Below are 5,828 nucleotides of genomic sequence, written 5' to 3'. Positions count from 1 at the left end.
AACCACATGGATGGACTCCTTGTGGATCCGGCCATCTTTGCTAACTCCCACTGACTTCAAGAACTCCATGAGCTCGTACTCGGTTTTCCTTCGGGTCTTCTTCATTACAATATTCACTAATACAAGTAATGAAAAACTAAACCCTATCTATTACAATTTTGAACCATCAAAGTGGCCAAAAACCATAAAATAAAACTGAAAAATAAATACAACTTTTGAACCATCCATATGGCCAAAAACCAAAAATCATTCAACCAAACAAACAAGGTCGGGCCAGATTTACATATTCGATAAAGATAAATATAAAATTGAGCAATATTTTGGTCAAATAAAATAAATAAAAATGACCAAACCAAGGTGCTCAAAAACATATCTAGATCAAAAACTTCAACTAGCTTGAAGTTTATGATGTAGATCCGGTGAAAAGACCGGATTCGACTCGTATGTTGTAACCAAAGCTCTGATACCACTGTTGGGTTCCAGTGGCGATCAGTCAACGGTTTAACTTTTTAACCCGGTTTAATAAAATTAGTTTCATAATTATTAATCGTATTAATAACAGAATACGCAGCGGAATATAAAACGAGTAATCACCATTTATCGGAACCGTACGGGATCCGGTTACAAACGATATGAGTACGAGTCTAAGCAACTAAAATAAATAATATTATACAAGACATTATTTAATTTTACCTCGGTTAATAAATAACCGGTTGAGACACCGAGGTTCAACGAACATTGCTAGTTGACGAACAAGTAACCTGACAGCGGCGGCGACAACCTTTGATGGTAGCGACTGCGTATTCCGATCAGCGGCAGCAAGAAACAAGAACATCAAGTGGCGGCGCGGGAAACAGCGACAGTAACTGTGTTGCTGCGGTGATGTTGTTCGGCTTTTAAACTGAGATGATCAGTTGGTATTCTTTCCGTGGATGACCAAAACCAACAATTTGGTTTGGATATGGCTCCACGTTCTTTGGAGCTTGGTGACGGCAGGCTCCTCTTTTTCAACTTTGTTAAAGTCATGTTTTAGGTTTTTATATTATTGTATATAAGTATATAATAATTAAAACCTAACCGAGCCTCCAAAGTCCAACTTGTTTAAAGCCCGAACAAGTTTATTTATTTAGTAAATAAACTATAACATTTATAACTATTATAAATGATAATTTTGTCATAGTTATATTCGTCATTTACCGGTAAACAATTAAGCGGATTTTAGTTCGTTGTCCAAGGTGTAACTCTCACGGGTCATAACCGGGTCGGTCGCGTTGACTTAACCGAATCGGTCCATAATTCCAAAACGTATATCCTCATTATAACGTGTTTTAGGCACTTAATGGTTGTGGATGAGAGGTAAATTCTACAGTTAACATTTTTAGACACATAAAAAACATGTTCATCTTTCAAAAGTGTATTGATATACGCATTGTTTTAAAGAGGAAATTAATGACAGGTATGTATACATGTTTTAGGTTAGCCAAGATGTTTCTAAGGTGGTGGCTGAGACGCCCTCGCGCAAGGATGCTTGATGGATTCACGGGATGCGAAGGCGTTGCCATCCATTTCAAACGGGATCCATGATTAAGTTATTGGCGAATTCATGAAATGTCGAGGCATTCTATCGATTGCAAACGAGACCCTTTGATTATGTTGATGCGGATTCATGGGATGCAAAGGCATTGCAATGTATTGCAAACGGGATCCTTTGATTATGTTAACGTCACGTTATCCTGTTTAGAAATTAGGATGAAAAATATGAAGAAATTAATCTTTTGTAATCCATTAGTGAACTTCCGTGGGAACCAGATTTGGGTAAAAACTTCACCAACAATTCAACAACAAATATAGCCAACAAATTGTTAAATGTATATTACCTATGAAATGTTGAATGTATATTACCTATGTATTCATCAACCGAATATGCAACAATGAATAGTGATGGATATTACCGATAGATCGTTCGATGACTTATCACTAATGAATTAGCGAAGGATGTTTCATAGTATGTCACCAAAAATTTACTAATTAACAATCATCCTTATAAATTTGATGGTAACTGTTGTTTTTATTTAAAATTAAACATATTTATAATTTCTTTTATAAGATCAACATTATTTTCAGTAAGTTAAAAATATGAGACTCTTTTAAAAATGTTTAGGCAATCTTGCTCCCTACAAGAAGTCAAGAAGGATGGAGGGGTGTCTATAGTGGTATATAAGGTGTCACACCTCGACTTAAGGCATAGACGTATGACCAATAGTTGGTACCTGTTTTGTAAATATATTAGAGTTGTAGTTATTTAGCGGAAGTCTATTAATATATTTTGAAATATGAATTTATTTGTAAACCTTTATTTATAATCATATAATATTTAATTTATTTGGAAAACTTCTCGGATAATAAATATCCCAGTGTTGAATTTATAAACCTCTGTTTATATATTGTTTGCAATATTTTAATAATTAAAAACTGAGTCATCTCTACCTTGCGAACGTCTATCTTCTTGAATGGCTCTAATTCATTGCTACATGTACTAAAATGTTTCCCTGAAATACAGGGGGGAAATACGTCAGCGATATGCTGGTGAATCATTGACTCTAAAAACATTTTATAAATTTTTCTTTAACAGACAATATAGTTTTCTAGAACAATCTCAGTAGAAACGTCTCTTATTTATGGGATTTGTGCCACTGCCATAGACACACAATTACGATTATCCGAAAATCTCAGTAGAAACGTCTCTTATTTATTATGATCTCTAGTCCGATAATGATGCAGGGACCATAGTCATACCAGATAAAGCGGGTGGAGAGAAACGAACCACCCTCGAGCTTTCACCAGCTCCCGATCCTTCACCCGTTCTTGCCCTTTTCGATCGATGAACCAACTGATCTAACTCCTCATCAAAATCAGATTCACTGTCATCTGTATCTTTCTTTCTTTTTCCATGAATCCTTTCTTGAGCGACCAGTATCTGTCTTGCTTCAGCAACATCATCAGCTGAGGAGTCAGAGTCGGTTCTTTCAGAATCAGCTACCGACGTAGCTATCAACGGCACATCAGCACTAGAAACCTCTGCTACTGAGACCTGAACCTCTGCCTCAGGATCAACTCGTTCCATATCGAAAAATCCTTGGCCACCAAAAGCAGCTTCAAGGTCTACTTGATCCTCCGGCGCCACAACAGGAGCAGCAGGCAACGCTTGCTGTACCACAGGTGGTGGTTGAGAGACAACAGCCTGTTGCGGTGCCGGATCCCGAAACTCGTCTCCACGAGGAGCAACATACGCCGGGTTTATCAAATACCCACATAGCGGAGTATGTCGTGGACGAAGCTCTGGTTTACTTCAAGCACTCGATGATCTGCATTGTGCGAAAATCCTCTTGCTGACACTCTCTACATAACGAATCGGACGGCGCTGAGGTAGCGTAGGAGCTACATGATTCAAGATCATTTGTAAAAACCTTGGATACATCAAGAATCTTTCACGAGCCACCGCTCGTCTTTGACAGTCTATCTCATAAAACACCATCTGACTGAAGCTGTAAGGCTTGTTGTAAGTCAGTGATGTCGTTGCCGATTGCATCGTGGCACCCATACCTTACTACCCGACATGCATACGATCATCACGTGCATGAGAAAACGCCATTGATCCAACAAGAATCCTTTACGTCTCTGAGTGTCACCCAATGGACCAGAATAGCCCATTCTTAAAAATGCACCGTCTCTGAATGGAGCAACAAAGTCTGTAGGATTATCTCTCGTTTCATTCCCAAACTGCAAGGCGACCCTTATCTGTTCCGATGAGAACTGCACCTCTTGATTGTTAACAGTGGCGCGCATGACTGGGGGCTCGACTCTACAATCGTATTCAACCGTCTGCCAGAAGTCTTCTATGTTCGGCAGAGAAATGGGCAGAGTTGTAGTAATAGCATGGAAGATACGCGAGCGAATGAGAAAAGTGATGATCTCGCGATAATCATCAACACCGCTAGCATCTGGGTCCAGTGTTATGTACATATTGCGCCCCGGGAAGAATTGGCGGTTGTTATCACCACCTTCGTCACCACCAGCACCACCGGCTCCTGCTACAGCTGCCATATCTGCACCACAAACGGTCTAAGTTAGAAAATCGTCAAAGCAGATCATAACTTCGCCTGTTACCATGAGCGAAGTTACGATAGTTTCTGTGTAGGCGAAGTTATGGAAAGGGCGAAGTTGAGTATAACTTCGCCTTTACTATAACTTCGCCTGAGGCCAGATAAAATATTCAATAATATAAAGAACCAGGCGAAGTTAAGGATAACTTCTCCCCTTGAACAACTTCACCCCTGATTAGTAAAAAAAAATTAAAACAACAGGCGAAGTTAAACCTTAGGCGAAGTTAAGAATAACTTCGCCAAATTATAACTTCGCCTGAACTGAAACGGCGATTGTCCAGTAGGCCAAACGAGGGTTTGCATGTTGAAGTTGATGATTGTGGACACTAAAAAACATGTTACTAAAGAGATCTAGGCGAACAAGTTGGTTACGAACACGTTAAAAACGAGTTTGAAAAGTGGGTGTTTAAAGGTTAGCATGAACGAGGTCCCAAATCGGACCCGAAACGGCATCTAATTAACGTGATCGACATGAATTATACATTATCCCGACCCTACACACCTTTAATACGGATTGAAATTGAGGAAAAATAATAAGGTTTGATTCGATTAACAAGTTCGCCGAGGGTTATAATGATAACTTCGCTGGGTTTTGAAAATACTAACAGGTGTTTGACCAAAAGTCATTTATATAGGGCTGACATTACACAGGCGAAGTTAGGGTTAACTTCGCTTACCCTTAACTTCGCCCTGTGAAAAGTTCGCCCTTTCACTAACTTCGCTTAGTATTAAACTTACAGAACAGACCCTATAAAATTGAACATTATACGATTGTCTTCTAAAATTTCCTTTAAAGATTTAAATGTCACGATCAAAAACCAAGTAACCAAGTTTTAAACCATAAAACGACATATGCAGTGAAAATTTAGAAATAAAGTACACGGGATCAAATTTCAATCTTGACGGGGACCAGAATGTTTTAGAAAAGATCCGAACAGGAATCTAATTAAATGACTGTCACATAGATCCATGTACAGCGGTATTATGACGTAAAGAAACAGGTTGTAAGCAGGTAAACAACTTAGTATGGTTTTCATCTCTTCTGTGATACGGATTAGGTTCAATTAAGCTCAAAACTTAAACGGACAACACATTAGAGGTTGTGATGCTTCCCATCTATTCTCAAAGCTTATTTTGTTTTCCCCAAGTCACCCCGAGTTGACCTCGACCCGTAGTGTCTGATTAAACAGTAGGTACATCTTGATCTTTAGAGTCTTTTTCCCGTTCTCTTTCTTGCCTCTTGATTGATAATTATAACATAATAGGCTTCAGAAGGCTTAACATCATCATTTCATTTTTTTTTAAATAATAAAGATTTACATAGCTTCAAACAGTAGACTACTGCAAGTCCTGAATCTGGATCACTGCAGGTTCTTGACACACTATCTTCTCGGAAATCAGAACACTCACGGGCTCGTGTATGACTGGGTAATCGCTTTTCTGCCTATCATTCGGAAAGATGTATATGGAGACATACACAACTCTTAATGAGTCTTCCCTTTAAATCGAGAAGATTTAGTTAGTATCACTGTAACTTTTACGCACCATAAAAAGCTACCATAACATACAATGACTGTTCTAGAGTCTTTTAGGCCTAATAACTTCACTAGTTAAGCACACAGAATTAGTTTGTGTATTACTTTCCAAGGTTGGATCAATTTTCTT

The sequence above is a fragment of the Bidens hawaiensis genome, unplaced genomic scaffold, assembly GCF_021521415.1.
Source record: "Bidens hawaiensis isolate Kalapana, Puna unplaced genomic scaffold, B.hawaiensis_p1.1 tig00005181_1, whole genome shotgun sequence".
In the NCBI taxonomy this organism is placed as follows: domain Eukaryota; kingdom Viridiplantae; phylum Streptophyta; class Magnoliopsida; order Asterales; family Asteraceae; genus Bidens; species Bidens hawaiensis.
The sequence above is the reverse complement of the archived record's forward strand: the minus strand, read 5'-3'. Positions refer to the sequence as shown.